Source organism: Coturnix japonica, chromosome 2 (genome assembly GCF_054131305.1).
Source record: "Coturnix japonica strain WE chromosome 2, WE-NBRP24, whole genome shotgun sequence".
NCBI lineage: Eukaryota > Metazoa > Chordata > Aves > Galliformes > Phasianidae > Coturnix > Coturnix japonica.
This window is the reverse complement of record NC_140664.1, coordinates 112216711-112240378: the sequence shown is the minus strand read 5'-3', so window position 1 is coordinate 112240378 and position 23668 is coordinate 112216711.

The window sequence follows — 23668 nt, the reverse complement described above, 5'->3', positions numbered from 1 at the left end:
TATGATCCCCTGCCAGGAACTCTGTTTTCTGTTGAACTTTGCTGTGTTCTGTTTGACAAATCTGTTTGTTACTGTAGTGCCAAAGGTGAGAAAAATATACTGGAATCCTGTAGGGAAGATGGAATAGCTCTTTGTGACTGGAACAGTGGTGTCCTGCCACTGTTGGGGTAAAGTGAAGTCAAACACCTTGGTCTGAGCATAGCTATGAGCCAACACTCACAGACTGTTTCAGATCTGCCACTAACTTCCTGGGTGGTCTTGGAAGAGAGGTTTGCTTTGATAAATCAAATTAATATTGCAAACTCTTAAATTTTGGTGGTCCTCTATGAGGTAGTGTATATATTTAAGAGAATTGTATTTAGTATTTTTCTCATTCTTTAATTTATTTTTGCTGTGCATTGTACAGCAACGTACAGTAAAATTAGAAACAAACAGCAAGATGGGTTTCATAGTTTGCAGGATACATGACAATAAAAGAGAAATATAATTGGTTTTCAAGGAGCACAACAATTTGTTACACTGTAGTTTAAATGTAAAATATAGTTTCATTGAACAATTTATATAAAATCATTAATGTGTTGAATAATAATTAGATTTGGACATATTGTGTGAGAAGGTCACAGATTTCATGGTGTGGCTACTGGGAGATTTTTGCAAAGCAGTTTATACAATTCTTGGGCTGTTTATTATTTCTGGATTGTACATTTCAATCCATATGAACAGAAATTTCAAGTTCTTTTCGTATGCATTGACAAGAATGTAAGATCAATCGTGTTCAATGAAATGACAGGTCCATTTAGTTCAGCGGTGAACCTTTCATAGTTACCAAAAGTGGATGACAAGTGGAGACAAAGCACATTCATCAGGATTTTCTCGCAGCATCCAACAGTTTGTGGCTCAGGTACATTCATGTTTGGATGACAGCTACTTCAGGACGTACTTAAATATACGAAAATATAATAAAGCATATATAAAATTTGTATTCCGACTATCAAGAAGTTATTCCATATAGAAGTGTATTCCAATGCTTAAGAAAAATTTATGTTGTGTATAGCCAGAAATTGGTATGGAGAGTTTACAGTAACAATTTCCTTTGTTAGCTACCTGTAAAGCTTAACACATTCTCCTTGCCCATGCATCCACATATAAAATGTTTTACTTTTTGAATCTCTCTCCCTCATATTAATGGGAAAAAGATGTTTGATAGCACAGGAGAGGCAAATTTTGAAAACCCCTGATAAATATATGATTTGAAATCAGAATGAAAATAACAGTACACAAATCAAAGAAGATACGAGTGTTCAATTGCAAAGGCAGTGAGACAGTAAATGCAATAACTAAATGCTGGTCATAAAACAGAACCTCAGACTATACACTAGGATTCCTTTAAAAGCAGGAAGGTACATGAATATAAGTAATGAGGAAGAATCTGGACATTTTTTGAAACATTCCCATATTTCAGTAACTTACAACTGGCCTTTGAAATTTGGCTGAGACGAGTTTGGGGTTGGAATTTGACTTTTATTATGGTACATATTGCCTTCAATTGCTAAGCTGCTTTGAGTTCTGAGTGCTGGAAATCTCAATTGCTCTTTACATTGTGCTCAAATTGCACAGCATTCCCTGTGCTCTCAGCAGTCTTCTCAAAATCTTCCATCAACAACCCATACATATTCTCTTTTCACATCAGATACAGAGAGAAAGGATCTTCCTTTCACTTTCTGTCACTCCAGCTTGTGTTTTGCAGCTGCAAAAAGACCCACTGAAATGCTTCAGTTGTTACTTCCCCTTAATTCACAGCTTTCACCTTCATCTTTGCAAGCCTGAAAAAAAGGTCTCACAATGATCTTTATGGCTTGTAAAATCTATGACTGGTTTCCTGCACATCATTTATTTTCTGTAGGGCAAAGAGAATGGTTTTAATACAAAAGAAATGATTGTACCTCAGAAGTTAATTTCCTATCCCACATGTAAAGATGAGGAGAAAAGGGGAGCTGGGGATCAGGAATTAAGATATTGACATTTGTCTCTTTCTGAGTGCCAATCTCATTGATACCTGACCTGATACAGGTAGAGTATATCTAAATTCAGCTAGAAGAGCGTGCAGTTAAAACTCTCCTTTTATTCCTGTGGATGACAACAGTGCATGCTCTATTTTTGTCTGTTTATTCAGAGTAAAAGTGGGGAATAGAGTTGCTTTCTTTTTTTCTTTCTTTTTCTTTTTTATATATTTTTTTTTCAATAACTGTGAAGATATGGAATGAGGGGAGTGTTTCTCAATATTTTTATCAGCTGTTTTGTGACAGTTTTATAGGATTTCTGTTTTTCTGTGTAGGACTCTTTTTTTTTTGGGTCTCTCTTTGTACATGTTATTCTGAACATGTACTGTAATACAAAGAGATTTGTACAGTACCACTGCACTGATGTTAGTTAGACAGGAGGACTAGTGTCCAATACCAGCTCTGCCCTCAGCCTGAGGGATGTTTCTGAACGTGTAGCTTCATTTCTCATTGCCATAGTTTTCCCATTTCTGGACAGATGATGGTGACACACTGCTTGAAAAACTCCCTACACACACTGACAACAGGAGAAGGTACTCTCCATGCCACATATTCATGTCTATACTTAATAAAATAAATACGACAGGGAAGGCTGTGATGATGTGGTTTTCAGTGCCAGCAGGATTAATTGATGCAAACAAACATCAAAATTCATGCACAAGCTGAGGAAATTTTTAATTTAAATTATATTATTGTTATTTTTTTAAAATTTCTACTATTATTTTTCACTGATTTTAAAAAGGAAGGTTATCAAAATATTCTAATTGATGCACTTAATAAATCATAAACTATGAAGCATAGAGCATACTTTAAAGGACTATCCATCTGTTAGCATTTCCAAGTATGAGCCAAGAGCATGCCAGAAACAAATGGAAAATTATTGTAATCAGATCTTTCAAAATCATATTAGACTTTTTAATGAACAGTTTAATGTGATACAAAATTACTTTAAGTCTGAAAAGTGTTGAGAGGCAAATGGAAAGCACAGAATTAATTTAGTTCAACTAAACACTGATTAAATACTTTAAAGACTTTTATCCTGTACTGAAATACTATGATTATGAATTATTATTATTATGCAATTATAAAAAATAACTTAAACAGTGATTCTGAACTATAATACTGATAATTTTATTGAAAATAACATTTACTTGCTCATAAATGTTTTGAATAGTCACAAGCAATTAGTCAAAGTTCACCTTTGAGCAATATTATTTCCCTACAATTTCTAAACTCATACTGCAAGCCTGCTTTAAACTCCTCCCAAATACTGTAAATGGTCTTAAAGCTACAAGTTTCAGCTTTATACAGAGCACTAAGGCAATGAGACCCCACTGTTGTATTAGTCCCTTGTGGGGTTGCACAGGATGGACAAGGGATGTTCACCTCAAGAGGGACAAGCAGCAGTCTTTTAGTAACCATTTTCTCATCAGGGAATGAACAGTGTTTCTCATTACCCAGAAGAGCAGGAGAACTGCTCTGTGAGGACATACACATGTACTTAAACCCCTCAAAAGTAAACAGCTGTTGTATTTCTTAAAGTTCTGAATACAGACTCTCATGTTTCAAATGTAAATGTCTGCCTTTACTAGTCAGACTTAACAATGGCCAGAAACTTTGAACTTCATTTAGCCTTCTAGTATGAAATGGGTAGATGTGTGTATATTATCATAAGACTGACAAAGATTCAATCTCATTTGATAAAGCTGTATTTTCCAAAGGAGATGAGAGGGTATTCATATCACTGGACAATCTGGGTGCTATCTCAGGAAAAATGAAATACTTCAAAACAGAAACATCAAAAGACTTTGAAACAAAAACAGCTTCTCCTAATCTTGCATCCAGGGTATGTACTGACTTTGCAGAATAACTACAATTATTTCTAAATGATGTTTGAAATGAGTAATGCCTACCTAGAGACTACAACTATTGTATGCAATCTCTGGTTGGCTGTGCAATGCACTGTAATCCTATGCTTAGACACGTCCAGAAAAACAAAACAAAACAAAAATAAATCAACCTACCATACCCAGCATTTCTTGACATTTTTATTCTCTTTCTTCCCACCCTTCACTTCTACTACACCATTCCTATGCTTTTCCCCATATTCCAGGGTTAGAAATTTCCTCAGCACCTCACTTGAGACAAAAACCACTCAAGATGAAGATCAGCTACAACTCACAGATGTTTCCAATGGGCTGGCTGCACAAAGTTCATCTGTTGTGAAAAGACATTGAAAATAAAGACATGAACACCATTCATTCAAAGGCACTACGGATGTGTTTTAATGTATATGTCTAGATCACACTAGTTTTTGCTTCAATCTCTGATTACTAAAGAATTATGTTCCCTGTGCAACACCAACTAAAGCAATGAGTCTGCAAAGAATTCTGTGTACTTTGTTAACCTCATACAAATCAACTTCTGCTAACCTCAGTGGGAATATCCATACACACAATCTTTTGAAGAATTAGCATTTGAAGTGTGTGTACTTCAAGATATTAAAAATCTTAATGTTTGGCTGATGCAACAGTTATGAAAGGCACAAAAATGAACATTAGGTTACCTATCAACTTTGAGAAAAAGGTAGAACAAATTTTTACAACTCAGAAAATACATGCTATTGTACTTTAATTTCCTATTTTATTTTGAAAATCAAACATCTCTAATCAGACATTTAAAAAAATTAACTTTTGTTAACCACACTGCTCAGAGTTAAGCAGATGTGAAAATCTTGTGCAGTAATATACTGAACCTTACTTTACACTCATCAATTAATAAAATCCGGACTTCTTATATTTGAAATCAGATCTTCTAGGAGAATTTTGACAACTTCTTCCAGAGGTCCATGTACTGTGTAATTGCAGTGAACGTGATGTAGACACCATAATGTGCTCAGCACTTTGAATTATAACAAGTCTGATTAAATAAAAGCTTGGTGGAATCAAAACATTTTGCACAATTGTTACACTTTTGGGGAAAGTCTTTGTCAGAAATGCTAGTTGCTTGTTAGTCAGGAGATAAAGAGAAGAACACACAGCTGCCCCGTACATCTTGTATAGCTGGAGAACTATGCAGGGTTGCTCTGTGCAGTATACCCAGGAAAAAAATCCTTCAATTTCCTGAATGAGGAGGAGGGAAGCCAGTAAGCTATGTCTGAAATGCGGTGGAGCAGACACTTGAATTTGTGCGCCCCACCTCCTTAGATGGTGACAAAACCTCTCAGAACACACACATTTACAAGTTTGTTTTTGTAAAAAAAATTCAAAAGATCTCTCAGTTAAGAAAATAAAAAACAAATCAAGGTATCATAGCTATTGTAAAAAATGAACTGTTTATCTTTGCCATCCAAACAGCCTCATAACAAGCCAGCTGCTCTCAATAATAATCAAGGATTGGCGATTCAGTTTGCATTTATATATAATCATCAGATTTCAAGGTCATTTGCTGGCTGATCAAGATGTAGTTTGCAGAAGAGTGTAGAGGCATATGTAGATAGACCATGTGGTCTTGTACTGGAGCTCAAGATCTCTGCATGGATTATTAAAATAACAACTTGACAGTGTAATAACTGTTAACCAACAGTGTAGCCGGGGAGCATGCTTAATGAAAATGTGAATATATCCACAGAGATTTCTCTTTGATCCTGCCTTGAAAATGAGTTTTTAAAATGAGCTTCCAAGTCATTGATAATGTTCTTAAATTTCACTCCAGTGACTCTTTAGTTCTTTTAAAAAATGGCTTTATTTCTAGGCATGTGGAAAATACGTGCTTTTGCTCAGTGGTTATAGAAAATATTGGCAATTGTTCTATACATAAAGTAATCCTTAAGTGATTTTAAAAAAAAAAAAAACCACAAAAAAACAGAAAAAGCAGAGACCCCACCAAACACACAATCAGCTGCCAAACACACTTTCTCCCTAAACAGCAGGGTTGCCATCTATATCAGCAGTTGTGAGGACCCTACTTGGAGATGGAAGGAAATTATCAGAAGGCGTATCAGCGCATGAGTTAGTGAATGGTAAACTGTGTGGAGAACTCAGGACAACAGTCAAGGCTTGACAATGCCATAGTGAAGGGAAAAGCTGATTTTGTGGTTACAGAGCAGCATGCAGAAATGATTGCTAAAACTGTGCTTACCCTCCAGCAGAGTGGCAGAGCTGAGTGCCTGCAGCATTACTGCTCTGAGTGCAGCACAGGCTGAAGGTAACTAACAGCACCATCAGACACAAAGGAACACAAAGCAAGAAAAAATAAACAAAACTCAGCTGCCAGAAACAAAGCTACCTTCCTCCTTGCCAACTCCCAATTGTTTTTTTTCATCCACACCTAATTAATCAAACAAACTCCCAGAAAATGACAGTTAATTAGGAGGTCATGGAGCAGAAGTACCTGCATGGTGAAGAAAGCAGGGATTTTCCAACTACATGCATGAGGAGTAAAGTGTGTTTCTTAATGTGATGTGCCTGTGGCACGAATACTTGTGACACTTTCTGAGACTCAAGGATGAGGAGCAGGAGGCTGTGGAGTGCCAACAATATATCCACAAAAATATCCTTATTATTCCAAAATATTCTGCATTTACTGCTTCAAGTTGTGTCGAGGATTGAGCTAATGTGATTCTTCAGCAAAGATCACTATTCTCTAGTGCTTTAGAGCTACAAAAGGCCAGGCAAAACAGCATCTGAGTGCAAGTGGAAATACCAAGACTGCATGCAAACTGCATGCAAAGATATTCACTTTGTTTAATTTCAGGAGTTTCTTTTGGTTACTTTCTCTGGAGGTAAGTCTTTGCTCCCAGTGAGACAGATGCCCAGAATCCCAGACAGATTAACCTAAGTGGTGCTTTCAGTTGCTTTCTGGAGGTGCTCTGCTTTCCTCACTGACCACCAAGATATTCTAAAGGTCTACTTTGGTAAGACTTGTTTCTACTACTTGGTAGAACTTGTTTTCTGTTCTGTTTTCTGAATTTTCTGCTGTTGCCTTTCATTAAATTTCATCCTACATCCTTGTTCCTTCCTTCTTTGGCAGCCACCCCAGAGTAGGGCAGCTCCTATGATATGTGCAGAGGTTTCTGTCAATGTCTATTTGAACTGACACTGAAGTCACAGAGCGCCTCTGAGTCAGCACACTCTGCAAGACAGATTGCAGTGTCTTATCAGGAAGCACTTGATTAAGGAAACTGCTTTAATAAAAAGCCATGTACAATTATTTATTTTTTTGTTTATTGGAGTGATAAACTTGGAAGAAGTCTCTCAGAGAATAATTCAGTTTAATGAGAGGGATGTCTATGGAGATTGAAATGAAAATTGGGATCTGGTATCTTAGTTTAGGCTGAGAGAGGATATGTCACAGCATAGACTTGTGCAGAGAAGTCACAGACAAGAAAAAAACTCTCTGGCCACTGGCCTGACCTCACTTGCTCTTTTTCCTTCCTAAATAAGATTCTTCTCTTCTATACTGATGAATGTTATTTGGTCAGTCATCTGTGATGGAACTAAAGGCCTGGTGTGTTTTAATGAAAAATTTTCTGAAAGTTGTTTTAGGAAGAGAATGCCCCAAATAGTAATGAATGTATTGGGCAATGGTTAACTACCTATAGTCCCATTAAAAACTGTACCTCAATCCACCTACATTTGGACACATTTTCCTTACTATAAGAAAAGAATCCCTCTCCTAGAAGAAACATTTCTGTCAGAGTGTAAAAATTTCTACTCTGGCTTTGTGCCTTCAGCCTGTGATGCCCAGATAGTTCACCTGCGGTCACAGAGCTATATTTGAAGAGATGAAGAGAAGCAACTGTGAAATGAAAGACCTTTGTCAGTAATCTAAAGATCTCTCTGCTGGTATCTAAGCCTCTACTGGAATATTTATAAGCAGAATCATGTATTGGGAAAGTCTGGGAGTCACAGCCCTCTCTGCTTTCACGAGTATTTACCATGTTGAATCCTGAAATCTAAGTACTATATTTTACAGCTGACATGAAGATAGTGAAAAGAGTTTGAACTAAATGTAAAGAGGCCACTGGATTCCAATAAAAACATTCTTCTCTTTTTCAAGAGTAGACAAGCAAAGACTTCCCATATCTAGCTTTTCTGACTGGAAACAGGACCCAGCTTTCACATTTTTGTGATCCTGTGTCTGGCACATACTTCCAAAGTCTGTAACATTTTTATCCCTTGTGCTGAAATTTATCAGTCCCCAGAGGTGATTCAAAACAAAGTTGTCTTGGTAAAGAGCTACAGGTTATTCCAAAATTTGAAAAAAAAGCATCAAACTTCAGCCACATTCTTCAACTTAATAATAATGAATTTTACAAAATACAGTGTTTGCTTTTGAAGGCTGAATCACCTTGGCCAAAGCTATAACCTAAAAGAAGAACGTAAGGTGCCTTTCTTGGCTCTGCCATTGGTTCACCCTTCGTCTTTTAGCAAGTCATTTAACTTTCCTGTGCTTTCATCTTCTCCATCTGCAAATTCCACATATGAACTATGTAGGGTAGTAGTCAAATTGGTAAGCAATGAGCAAAACTTATCTGAAGATTGTTAATTAATCTTCCTGTTATCCAAGAAAGGTCTGCCATTCAAACCAGTTACACTAGAGACCAGCAGTAAGAATGGCAACAAACTGGAAAAGATCCTCACATCTTATAAGAGATCTCATGTCAAATATTTGATGTACTTTCTCACAGAGAAATACAATGTGGCTCCTATCAGTGCCCTGAGAGAAGACAACTTGGATAAGGAAATACAGAGACCAAGTCCCACCTTCATTTGATTCAAGTTTCATTGACTGTAATTTCAAACTATTATTAAGGTGGAGTGAATCTCCAAGGGACTCTATTAAAAAATAAAAATAAAAAAAATTCATTTTCACATTATTCTCTGCTCTTTTATTTGTATGCTTTACCAAGTCCCCTGTGTATTTTTAGCTTCTTAGCTACAGGCATTGCTACAGAATGGTACATATCATTTACAAAGGATTTCTAATGAAACTTCTCTATTCTCAGAGAACAGAAAAACAAAACAGGCAAAGATTATCAAAGAAATCAGGAGTCAGATTCAAAAATGGAGAAACCAAACCATAAATAAAAAGAAAGCCAGATACCACAAAGTCAAAAGGAATCCAAACAACATCATTCCCTCCATATGTTTATGAATTTGAAAGGTGTGAAATATCGAAGACTGAAATCTGAATAACATTAAGCAGTACTAACTCAAAAAGCAACATCTTAATTTACCTTTGAGAAGTAATACCAACACAGAAGTGTGTGATAAGCATTATTTTTCTTTGTACAGATGTTAGATGTACCGTGCTAAAGCATGTCAGGTGACAAGCTGGTGGCTGCTATATCACAAGCCAATCATTGCCCACGCTCTGTAGAGCATTGCCAAGTTTAAACTGAAGTATTTCCAGGCTATCAGTCACAATTAAAGAGAGATTATTTTAATGCAGCTATTAAAGGAAAAAAGGTGACTAGTAGTTTCTTGGCTCCTATTTTTACAGACCAAAAGTAGGCATTTTTCTACCACTCCAAGCCTAGCTCATCCTTTATAATCAGTGGAGGATAGAGGTCATCTCATTCAAAAATGCTTTTGAGAGCAGTTCCAGGACTGACTGGTAAGTAGGCCTGCTTCTTTTAGGTAGCTTTGAAGACCGGAGGGGTAAGACAGGGGAGGGGAGCATAAAGTTGCTTTAACCAGCTGAGCTGAATCCGAATGCCACATCCATTCATCTAGCACATGGCCTGTGGCTGTGCTTAGGGAAACAAAAGAAGCTGCTTAGACCCAGACAAATTCTCAATGCCAGGCTAAGTTCAGAATCAGTGCTGTGTAAGGAGAAACCTACCTCACCATAAGCAGGCCCTCCATGCCTTCTTTCTTAGTGTGAAGGAAGATCGAGGAGGTACATGCCAGTCCAGTCCTTCAGTTTTGTCTTTGTTACACAGGGAAATGAAAGCAACTGTACTTTATGCATGGCAGTTAGACTAGGATAATTGGATTAAAAGAAATTACATTGAGGTTGGCTTGTACTTGCAGATAACCATTATTCACACATCAGTTGTTTGTATTTTCATATTATATGTGGAGTACACAAAGATATTCTTAGTCCAAACAAATTGTTTATTTGACAAAGAAAATTTGTTCTAGGTTGATCAAAACTATTCATAAAATTTTGCCAAGAGCAGTGAATAGTTTTAGCCAAAAAGGGTGGGGGCTTTTTTCTTTTTATGTTACAATGGTTCATTTCAGCTTATTTCAAAACAAAATGTTTTTTTTCAAAACAGTGATTTGAGATCAAAGATACCTAAATTGAAAACAAAAATACAATAAAAACAAAATAAAATTAAAAGACTCAAAACTATAACATGTTTGGAGGCTGAATAGAATGGTTCATTTGACTTCAGATAAAGTTCTGGATGGGGGGCTTGTTTGCTCAAATCAAAAAAGAAAAGAAACATTCATTACCTATTCACTCAGCTCTAATCTGGAGGTTTGGTGCAGCCAGTTTTCAACAGCATAGGCAGCTGCAGAGTTCCAATTCAAGCTGGAATTTCTCCATGCTTTGGGGAGCGGGAGGAGAGAGGACTGGAGGAAGCAAGGGGAATGGAAGGTGCTGGAAAAACCTAAAAACGGCAAAGAGTAAAAGGAAAAAATAAACTTTCTGATTTAAAGGAGAAACATGTCAGCACCAAGTTTTTTAAGAGATAGTTTTTTGGATAGTAGAAATCAATCATAAAACTTACACTGCCAAACACATAATACTAAAAGCACTGTGAACCTTGAAAACTGTGTAGACGGAAATGATTTTTTAATTAAAGATAAATTCAGTGAATTAAATGTAGCTGTATTTTAGAAACTCTCCGATTCTGGAAAAAGAAAGTATTTTTCAAAAAGTCAGAGCTAATTGATACAATAATAAAAGTCTATTGGGGATTTTTCCCTTGTTAAATGTAATAGTAACAATAATAATAGTATCAGTAATAATGCATTATTTACTTTTAAGTGTACTTTTCTGTCCTATCTCTATTTTATTTTTTATTTTATTTTTTTAAATAGTTATTTTTCTGGTCCAGCAGCTGCATTCCCTATCACACTTTGTCACATCATCAGTCATATAGCTACTGAAGTCAGCTCCCCCTCAACAGAAAGGGACACTTGTGAGTTTATATTACTGCCATAAATTTTTTGGCAGTAAATTTCTTAACAAATAATCCCATATTCTCCTGTATACAGTGCACAAACTGGCTAATAAAATGATTTCTGCTTGGGGATTTGTGGAATGCCTACATCTTCAGTCAAATGTGTAAGCAAAAGTATCTTATAAAATGTACTGGAAAGTTCATAAGTTTCAGAGTTTGCAGGGAATACTCCACCTGGTGAGAAAAACAGATTTAAAAAAAAATAGAAGTTCTCCAAGTTCACCAGAATCATGAGCCAAGGAAAACCTTAATCAGAGTGAATGGAGAAAATTAAGTAGTTAAGAGTTGGTCTTCTGGGGCTAGCAACACTTGAAGAAATGAAATTATGAAATAATAAGTTTTGGTTTGCACTGAGAACAAGTCAGTCCATGCTTTGTGCCAGCCTCTGCTCTCTGAACTTTCTATCTGGAGATGCTTGAAAAACAGTATAGCACAGAGCTGTAAAGCTTCTTGCTGGATTTGCTTTTTTTTTTTTTTTTCTCCTTACTTTAGGGACAGTTCTCATCTACACGTCACTCTCTTAATAATCCTTTGGCAGCACCAACAGAATTTAAATGAGTATAATGAGATTTCTAGGAATGAAAACAAGAATCAGTTCTAGCCTATGTGATAGTCCTCCTTCATATTTCTATCACTCTTCAAACACAAAATTGGTCTCATGAAAATGCTGGACTTGGTCTTCAGACTTTGTCACTGTCTTGGAGTCATACAACCATTCCCTATGACAGAAAGCATAATGAAGAAAAATACTTTAATGACTTCTAAACCAAATTAATGCATCTAATTTTATTTTATTTTATTTTTTAATTCAGTTTTCACATAACTGTAAGCAAACTAAGGATCTCACAGTGGAGAATCACCAAATAAAAGAAGTTTATGATTACAGGAGCTACTTCATAGAGTGAAAAAATACTAAGTCAACCAAAGTAGATGCAACAGCTGTTCATGGCTTAAGAGGCAGCCTCATCAGCCTCATCAAATTGGATTAACAGAATTCTTAATGAAAAAGTAATAGTATGCAAAGCTGGAAGAAGAGGAAGGGTAGAGAATCACCTCACCCAACCTCATATATCTCAAAGCAGCCAAATCTAATATTTTCACCCCTTGTATTCTGAAAAAAAAAGTAAAATGCGGTTTTGGTCTTGCCTGCATACTATTAGTAATAATAATGGAAACAGAGTAAAGTCAGCATAGCAGAGAGACATGAAGGTAAGAAAAGAATTGACCTGGGGTAGGAATGAAAAGGAAGCAGATAATGAGTATTCAAGTAAAAATGAGATTACATAATAAAATTTTTAATTATGTTTTAATTATGTTTAAATTGATGTGGTAGAAATATTATGGATGCACTGATTGGGAGACATAGTATATAGGAGGTACAGGAGATGAATTCATTGAAAAACAGAGAGAAAAATCCTTCATCACTGAAGAAAATTCAGTGTTTTCCTCATAGTACGAGTTCAGATTTGAATGAATTCAAGCAAACAATTCTGAAGAAAGGTAAAAAGTTGCTGCAAATGCCCAACAGCATGGGAAGAAGGACATATGGAAGCACCTGTATTTTGATGCCTGCAAATTTATTGCAGAGACAAAGCAAAAGCCAAGCATGTCACAGAACTGCTCATGTAGGTCTTCAGGTAGTGCTGCTACTCTTTATGAGATACTTTATGAGCATCATCAGGACAAAAATACCATAAACTTAAATTTATGTTATATGTAACCTTCCCAGGCAAATATTACTAAGTAGAAGAGAAATGGGAGTCGCATTTCCTTTGCTTTGGGAGCTGCAGCAAGCCATTAGCTGTATGTCTCTGTCTCATATCCCAGATACTGCAGACTTGTTGCTGTCTGGTGGTGGCAGGCTGCTTAGCATTCCTCTGTGTAGCCCCGGAGTTTGCCTTGTTACCTTGTGGAATTCAGTTTTGCCAGGAAATGAAAGGATGCCTGACATTTAACTTAAAAAGAAGCTACTCGTGCAACATACATCACTTTCTCCAATTAGGTATATTTTCTAAATATTTTATTCTTTCTCCCTTAGTCATTAGAAATAGAGAATGATTGTCTGACTGTTGAGTCCCAATCCTTTTACGTATTGAAATCTGAGATCTTATAGCTGTCTATTTACATCCAAGAAGAGTTCACACATATATCATCTGACACACAAACCGTTCTGACAGCATATTAACAGTCCATCTGCCTTGTTATAAAGATGTTCTCTGAGATTTGGGCTTTTTCATCTCTCCAATTGAACTGGACCTACAATAGTGGTTTTTTTTGTTTGTTTGTTTGGTGTGTGTGTGAGAGAGAGAAAAAAAATTGTAGTGGAAGTTAAAAACAAGGGCTCTGGTAAACTTTGATATTTTCTTCAAGATAGTTGGATATACAGTATAATTCTTAAGAGAAATGCAGAGAAATCAGGAATCTACTGATGAGTATGAGTATGAGCACCAAAGAAAGTTTTGTTACTTAGACCAAGTCTGTGAGGCATTTATGGTCCAAACTACATCTAAAGTTTGTCTGCAAAATGACTACAAACATATTAGAACAGAATTAAAACAAAAGCTATGCGCACAAAAGCAAACAAACAAAATGTGGTGGAAGATGAAGAGAATAAACTAACATTGAATGACTTAGCACTATTTATATTTCACTGCAAATAGAAAACATTCCAGGGCAGCATAAGTAAATAGGATGGCCAATGTACTGCTGAGGGGAAGGCTTAGAAGAGTAAGAAAAGCTCTTAGACTAAAATTAGAAGGTCAGAGCTTCTGATTTCTAGCAGACTCATTGCTCCCAGTCTGCAATGTGAAGAGCAATTATTCTTCAGGATGCAGACTCCAATGGGTCAGCAGGGAATCCTTCCCTGGGTGCCTCCATATGCAGAAACTGGAGCCTTGATTTTGCCAGGTTCAGGATGCCGTGTCCGGTTGCCCACATAACCAATGCTGGGTGAAAGAGTGGTCCTGAGATGAGGATGTGGGGGCATAAGGGACCCAGTGCATCCTCCTGGGGTTCAGGAGGTTATGGGCACACCAAGCCCCTCTGGATCCTCCCTTCATGTACTGCCATTTGTGCTCCTTGGATGAATTGAGTGTAAGGAACATATTCTGGGTCTTGCTAATAATAGCTTGAATCATCCTGCTGGGAATAGAGTGGTGTCATTAACTCCAGCATAACAGAACAAGGGAATTCAGGGTCAAGCTCAAAAACAGAAAGAAATTTTAATATCTCATTTCATTTCTCCTTTTCTGCTGCTTATGCACTCTCTGGACAGAGAAAAACAGACTTTGTTTGTGTTTCTAATCAGTTTCTACTCAGTTTCACTTTCTAGCTGTCATGAGTGAGCCCAGTGGTCGCAAAGTAGAAATGGAATATTTAAATCCTGTGTCAGCAAGTGTAAGTAACTCTAATCCGTTTATCTATAAGTCTTTTCCTTCAGAATAATCTTGTTCTTTTCTGCTCTGTAATCAATCACAGTCACAAACCTTTTACTTATAGTACGGTTGTTGGTTTCTTTTCCCTGAGGAAAGGCATCCAGGGGTTTATTGTTTTGAATAATTGCAGGTGATGAGAATGCAAGAGGTGAGAAAGATTTGGAAATTCCTGTTTTCTGAGATGGACTTCTATAAAGGCTTACCATAGTTTGGAACAGGAAAAGAGCAAGTATAAAGGGAAAGCTAATAGAGAAAAAGCAGATTCAGTAACAATTTCTTCTGTATTTCCACTATCAGTGGCCACATGTTTGGAAAAGCATCGGTATCAGGAAAATATAAAACTCTGTGTGTGTGTTGGTGTATGGCACTTCATTCTGAATGAAAAAGAGTATGCACAGAACAGTTGAAATTTGGGTTAAGAGAACAGAGTATCTTTATTTTTAAGTGCTTTCTCCTCTTCCTACACAGACATTTTTGGCAACATATCTTCTGAAAATCTTGGCACAAAATATTTCAATCCTCTCCCACAATTCCAAGACTAGAAGATTTAAAAGACTTTTCTGGAGTATGAAAATACTCCAAGATCAAGCTTAGAAAGGTAGAAAGTGGTAAATGCCACTTACTTTTTGAAGACAGAGACTGCCCCATGAACGCAGCTAGGGTTTGATTGTTTTCCTGTTCTCTGAAATATTTCTTAAACAAATGCTGAAGTGTCTTTAATGTGGTCACACTGGAGAATAAAAGAGAATGACACATATTACATAACAATGGTGCATTTGGTGTTAATAAATAACTCTTTATATTTCTGCTTATCCCTTTCTTAAGCAGGGTTTAAGTGGGCTAATAAATTCACACATAAACAAGTGTGATGGAGCTAAATACTGTAAAAAAAAAAAAAAAAAAAAAAAAAAAGTTTTAAAATCTGATGGTAGGACTTGTCCCGGCAGCTCATCACTTTGACAACACAGCTTTTGTAGTCCCTGAGCTCTAATAGCAGCTACGGGACTTAGGTGCAGAGCATGCAAATACTGATACATATACTTAACCCAAAGCCTTGCAAGCCAGAGGTCTTCAGTGTGCCAGATTTTACAGACTCTGCTTCTACTTAGTGATGACCCATTCTCTTCCACTGAATGCTCCAAATTAATCATTGCTCTAGCTGTGAGTGAAAGAGGAGTCCTGCATTTGTGCTCTACAGGTTATTACTAAATCTCTTCAACTCTCCTTTTTCTGGATGCTTTGAAGCCTTCAGAGAAGGCTGAAGCCAAAGTGCTGAAGCCAGGAAGCCCTTCTGCATATCCACATCTTAAAAAAATGTTTTAGCTGAGAGACTGCAACTCTAACAATGAAGGTACATCCAGAAGTGAGGCATTTTACTGTGCTAACATGGCATAAGTCTCACTTTAGCTGCAAGAGTAGTCCTACTTTTCTATCCTTTGTGCAGAGGGCAAAGGTATTACCAGCTCTCAGCACTTAACTGCTGTGAGACATGTTTAAGACATCAGTGGAAATGCATGCTTCTCCATCTTGCAGCTACACTATAGAACACTGTAGGAATTGTGGGGTTTTCTTTTCACTCAGCAACTGTTATCTGCACTGGGAATCAAAAGAGATCAAGTTCAAACCATGAGAGAAAACAAAACACTGAAAAAAGTTAGCATGTTTAACTGAGTGATGAAAAACTAATGAAAAAATCTAAATAAAGTGCCCATTATGGCAAGCAGTACCACAGAACACTGGATTTCCATGTTTCCATTACTTGACTCACATTTTGCTGAAAGACAGCTTGAGTAGGACTTGCAAAAGAACTTAATGACCACTATTTTGACTGTATTAAAAGAAAGAGAGAAAGAAAGAGAGAAAGAAAGAGAAAGAGAGAAAGAAAGAGAGAAAGAAAGAGAAAGAGAGAAAGAAAGAGAAAGAGAGAAAGAAAGAGAAAGAGAGAAAGAAAGAGAGAAAGAAAGAGAGAGAGAAAGAAAGAAAGAAAGAAAGAAAGAAAGAAAGAAAGAAAGAAAGAAAGAAAGAAAGAAAGAAAGAAAGAAAGAAAGAAAGAAAGAAAGAAAAAGAGAGAAAGAAAGAGAGAAAGAGAGAAAGAGAGAAAGAGAGAAAGAGAGAAAGAGAGAAAGAAAGAAAGAAAGAAAGAAAGAAAGAAAGAAAGAAAGAAAGAAAGAAAGAAAGAAAGAAAGAAAGAAAGAAAGAAAGAAAGAAAGAAAGAAAGAAAGAAAGAAAGAAAGAAAGAAAGAAAGAAAGAAAGAAAAGGAAAAAGAAAGAAAAGATGGCAGGGATCTTCTAGAATTAAATTAATTCTTCAAGACAGCGTGTAAGGCAAAAGACATGAAGAAATTGGGGGATAAAATTAGAAAAGATTGTATCCAAATAAAGCTAAATTGTAGTGAGCATGAATCAAGTAACACTGACCTCAGAACACTGAAGAATTCATACACGGAACTATAAATCCTGAGGAAGGATGTTTTAAAATATATAGCTATGATTGTAATTATACGCACACACAGAGTTAGCTGCATACATTACCCTCTTGGATGGGGTCTGAAGAAAGAGTGAAATCCAGCTAGATCTATCAAAGGGTCCTCAAGAGGTGTGGAGAACTGGAGAATACAGTTCAGAGGACAAAATCATTATGTACAGGGGGCACCCAAAGGTGTATGGAGATATACAATATGGCTTTTGTTAGAGTGATCACATCTGTCTAATCTGATAACGTTCTTTGGTAAAGTTACCGCATTTTTCAGACACAAAGAATTCAGCCTCAGTCAGACGCTTTGTATCAGACTGCTGAAGTTATTAATACTTTTGGAGAAGGGAGGATTAATACCGAAGAGGTATGGTATGCATAAGGGACTGGCAGACAGAGAAATGAGGTCAGGTTGCTCTCAAAGAAGAGGTGTTGGGCTGGAGAGAGACTACAAGTTGAATTTCTCAGGGATTTGTCTTGAGCCCAGTCTTCAATATTTCCATCAGCACAGAGGAGGTTCAGAGCATCACACAGGCAGAACTGGGAGCTGAAGCAATAGAAATGGGATACATTTCAACAGTATAAAAGAAAGGCTACATAGATGAGAACTGTTAACAGAGATCTCTGCCATAAACTGAAGGGTCTCTACAGGCAAGAAGGTGCATTTGATTTCATTAGCTGACCACATCAGAACAATGGCAGTCACTAGTATGAAAAATGCAGATGTAATGTTGGGCTTAATGAATTGCAGCATTTCCAGAAGAATGTGGTTAACCTAGGCACTGGTGATACACAATACCATGTACAACTATGGCATTCAGAAAAGCTGATTCCAAACTGGGGCAGGTGGAGGTAAAATCTCTAAGGGAGAAATAGAAATTCTGTTGTGCAAGAAGAGATTGGGAGGATCTGGTTTGAATAACCTAATGTAATGATCCTGAATTTGTGTGTGGACCACAAGTGTAACAGGAGGAAAAAAAACCCACCACCACCACCATAAAAAAAAAACAAAAAAAACCCAAAAAACCAAACAAAACAAAAAAACAAACCCAAACAACAACAATAAAACAAAACAACACCCCAAAACATTAATGAAAGTGAGAGAAAAAGAGAATAAATAAAAATATGTGTATAAAGAGAAAGGTAAAATCTGACAGCCTTCTGGTAGAAGTAGGGACAAAAAACACCAGCACACTTTCAAGTGGAATTTGATCACTTTAAGAGTGATGTAAGCATACCTGAGATAGAAGAGGACCAAATGTAATGATCCCATCACCAGTGTGTTTCTAGCTGCATTGCACCCTTCCAGCTTAAACCTGGCAAGCTGGGAGGTTGAGATGTTTGCCTTAATCACAGAAGTAGTTCCACTGAAGGGAGAGAAAGGAAGAAAACTGAACAGTTCTGAACCATTGCCAAGGATTCGGAGTCATTAAAATAGAAATCCAGGAATCTTTCCAAGATTTTATGTGACCTAGTTCAGCAGTTACAGTTCCCTCCCCCCTGCACACACATCTTGAAAAAAAAAAAAAAGACACAGTGGAGCTGAAAAGGAAAAGGAATAAAAACACAACAAAAAACAGGGAGAGGAGTGATGGAGCTGATCAAAAAAGTATGGGACAACTTCCAGGTGAAAAAAATTAACTGCACTAGGACTCGTTAGCCTCTAGAGTGACACCTAAAGATAGATACGTTACAGAGATGTACAGAATCACACAGCACAGAGAGCACACAGAGACTGGCGCAGGGAGCATCTATTCACTGCCTCACACACAGAACAAGAGGGTTTCAAAAGGACCCATTGGGCAGTAGGTTTGGAAAGAATAAGACAGACATTATAGAATTCCCTACTGAAGGGTGATATGACAGGATAAATCCTTTAACTGAAAATGCATCATATTTGGCTTAGTTGCTGAAGTATGAACTGCAAAAGAATGTGAAAGTACTTCTTGACAGAATTGTTATATTGTGTACTACCATCTTCTAATTGCCTCTGAGAGAAACAAGATGAGAAGGCTGATAGACTTTTGATCTGATTTGTCATTACTGGTCAGTTTGATACGTAAACATATGCCATAGAGACACCAGGTTCAGGATCTTGTTCAGCCCTGTATCCTGGAGCAATCACACAGATAGATAACTATGGCTGCTCCTGTCTGCATACACCTTATCTCAAGGCCAAGCATGTCTGAGCCAACTGGCTGTGATGACAAAGGGAAAGCAGGAGCTACTAGATAAGGTATTTTGGTTGATTTATATATATATATGTAAATATATATATATATATTTTTAAATATAAATATATATATAATATATATTTTTATATATATATATTTCAGTATAGCCACAGCTGCTGAATGCAAGGCACATTCAACAGCTCTTTGTAAATTTTGCAGTTGGAGCACAGCTGAGAACATTTGGAGTGCATCTGAAAGAACATTTGCTAAAATGCTTACACCTGGGTCCTACTGTGCTTATAATGGTGACCCCATAAAAAGGCTGTGGGCTTTGGTTTCTCTTAGCTAGTCCATATAAGGATAGACAAGGCTCACAGAGTGTCCATAACTTCAGATTTAATCAGTTAACAGGAAGGAGTGTGCTGAGATTTATTCTATTTTCTTACCATCTTCATGACACTCAGCATTGTTACACAGATACAGAAATGGAATAACACAGCATTAAGCCAGACGTTAAGGTCATGCTTATTACTGGCTCAAATCAGTCTCCAAACCTTAGCTCCGTCTCACGTGATTTACACTATTACACAATGTTTTAGGGTATTTTATTTGCCTGCAAATAACAGACGAGAGCAGAATAGATCTTGGAGACCACACTACCACACCAGAAATGCTTCCAAGCTCCTCAGTAAGGTGCACAAGTTGGCCCAGGCTCATTTTCTTACTGGGGTGAGACCATGCACACATCAGCCATCCACATGCCTCGGTGCTCGCCAAGTGCCGACCCAATGTGCTCTTCAAACAGAACTCTCCCACCCTCCCATCCTGCTCTCCGTCCCAGCCCATGCCCAGGGGCACAGCTGGAGCCAAAATGCCCAAGCATAAGCAACACGATTCCTTTTATGCTTTAAAGATGCCTAATGTTTTGTGTAGCAATAGTTCAGCTAAAGCTATGACTAGCTCACATGTTTAAAGTTAAGCAAGCACTTAATTAATTTGCTGGCTAGGGGCCTAAAAGTACAGTAGCTGTTACCTGAATACCTTACCTACTGCAGCTATGTGAACTGCCTGCACTTTTTTGTGGTCAGAACCTTCTCACTCCTTGTGCATGAAGCCAAAACATCCTCTAGAGCAGCTGGATGACCCAGGCTGCCACACCTGGTCAGTTAGCTGCCCCTGGACAAGCCACCAGGCCTGGGTGATCTGCCCCTAGCTCTGAACAAGGATAACCAAAGACTCCTTATTGCTGCAGAAATGGTAGATGTCATTGACACATCTCTGGTTCCTACTCTCTCCAAGAGCACTTCTCAATTAACACTAACATTTTTGTTTCATGGACTTTTCCCATTCTCTTTTTCTTTTAATGGACTGCTTTACTAAAGCAAAATACTTATCTCCTTGTTAGAGCCACTGTTTCTAACAAGGAAAAAGAGTTCCCTCTAGCCACCAGCTGCTGTAACAGCACCCATTCTGACTCCATGCAATACTTTCCTTTAAAAGTGGGTTTAAGTTTATGCAGTAGTAAAACTGTAATCTGAACATCAGTGACAAGTTTACTGAATAGTTATTTAGCTCCTAAATTGTTGCATTGTTGTTTGGGTTTTGTTTGTTTGTTTGTTTGTTTTGTTTTTTTCGGTGGGAAGGAAAAGCAAATGTATCTAGGAGCAGAGAGAATGCCATCTTGAGACAAAAATTACCAGCCACAGTAATAAGGTGAAAATGTTTGGAATAATTTAGGATAAAACATTAATTCAAAAATACTTTTCAGCTTTTGGGGAAAAGCCAATGTAGTCAAATATGTCTGGGAAAAAAATATCCTAAGATCAGAGCAAGAAATAATTAGCTGGTAACAGAATTCAAAGAATCCTCCATTTAGTTTCCCAAATAGACTTGGGATTTGAAAATATTTTTATTTCATTTCTGTTTGTTTTATATGTATCCCAAGGTACTAACTTCTGGTGTAAAGTCTCACTTTAAATCACCCTTCCTCGGCTTATTTGGTGTTCAATGCACTCCATAGTCCACTTGGAGTATTAGAAAAGACTAGAAAAAGCAGATCAACATTCCAAGTAAAAATGATGCTGAAATATGTATAAAGTCTGCCAAACCAGCATGGCTATAAAAAATCTCTATCAAGTGGTTGAAGCAGACATGGTGTAGACACCTCACAAACAAATCAGTGACCATGTTCAAACACTACTCAGCTGAAGAATCAATCCATAAACCGCTATCCAAAAATATTGAGGAAATGAGGGTGGAATAAGTGATATCAATATGGGAGTGTGGGAGGTAGAACAGAGGGGAAAAAAATTAAATTGATGTAATATTGAAACAATAATACCAAAGTGAAGTGAAAACTAGAATAATATACAAAAGTGAAGTAAGCGATCATGAAAAATATCACTGTGAGAGCCTGAGAAAAAGACTAGAGAGAGGAAAAACAGAAATGATTGCTGTAATAAGGATGGAAACACAGAAATCAAATCTGACGTTAATTGTAGGATTGCATAGGACTTTTAGTAACTATGGAAAGATATACCGTGCTATGGGTTGCATACTGCTTTCAATATATTATGTCATATGATTAAACCAAAGAAGTGAATGTGAGAATGGAGAATTAACTGCCAGGACAGTGGAAAATGTGCATCAGTATTTGTCATCATATTGATGTAATATTCATTTCCACAGGAATTAGATTTTAATTAAAAAATAACAAAAAATCTACATCAGCTTGTTATCTCCGCTAGAAACTCCATGCTGCTAAGAGATTCATCCAGGCTGTCTATCTGCACTCCCACTTGGGTCTGATGCTATCTCCAGTCTCAGATGCTCAGCTTGAGGGTCTCTAGCAGCTTTAACAGAGACCATATTGCCAGTGGTGTCTTCATTAATTGTTTTTTTAGTGGTTTAGTGTTTACTTAAGAGTGATCCTGTGTGAAAGTGTTAAATGACACAGTGGGTGCTGAGCGATACCATGCAGTTACCTCTGGGCTCTCCAGTGCAGGGTCCCCCGAGGCTTTATGGGGACATATCTTTTCTTCTCCGCTGAGATGTAGCCAGGGCTGTGGTGGGACAAATCAGGTTTTTATCAATGCACAGCAGGTCTGCACAGCCAGTGCACATTTGCATCTGCTGGCAAACAGATTAAGAAGATTAAGTGCATCAAACATTGGCTGAGTTATTTTTAAAAGTATCAATGCTCACAAATCTGTTTTTTTTTTGCTGAAGAAAACCCCAAATTGATAATTGCTGGATACTAGGATGATCCACCCACTGCTGTATCATATTGTGTTTAGTTTCTTTCAATATGTAGAATCTTTCTTGGGTTAGAAGAGACTCCAAGGATTATTAGGTTACAGCTGGGTTATCCCAATCTTCAGTCTGGCTCAATAAAGTAGTTCCTATACTTTTAGGCTTCTAAGACATATTTCTGCAACTGGCACAAATATTTACCACTGAGAATTAACAAACTTGCTTTAAGAGGTTATTTATTTATTTTTTACCAATCACGTTAATGCATGAGTATCTTTCAGAAACATGACTAACTGACTTGTGGATGCCTCCACCCTACAAGTGTTAAAAGCCAGGCTGGATGGGGCTTTGAGCAATCTGGTCTAGAGGGAGGTGTCCCTGTCTATGATTCTATGATTCTATGATCTTACTTGAATATATATTTTCTAGAAATGGTATATGAGCAGATGATACATTTCCAAGTACTTATAAAAATCAGAATAATTTCTGATAAATATGTGCACAGTGTGAGGACAAAAAATTATCGTGAAAATAATCCTTTTGTTTAATACAGTTTATTCACGCACATTATTAAATTTCTATTATAGTAGTAGTAGTCAGTAACACTGTCTTCTCTAACAAAAGCCCTGTAGGTACAAATGAGATAAATCTTCACTAGAACTTGTGGCATAAACTTGCTAGTTAATGAATGACCAGCTCTACTTCTTCCAAGGACATGTATGTGTTTTTAGAGAACTTTTCATTTTGGAACACATATCAGACTATGTATTTTGAGAGAAATGGACAGAAGACTGAAAGAATGTTAGCAAATTCACTAAGAGAAATACAGTTTATGGGAGAAAATATCTACTTTATCTATTTATACCAGCGGTCGGTCCACAAATGCTATTTCATTTGAGCATAGACTTTTTTCTGTGACATCTGTGTAAATGTTTTCATAAACACATTTAAAACAGATCACATTATTGCAAATAATGTCACATAAATGTTTCATTTTGGGATAGAAAAAAAAACACAAAATGAAAATACAAAAAGTAAAACTTCTATTTTTTTTAATTTTTTTTTTAAAGCTA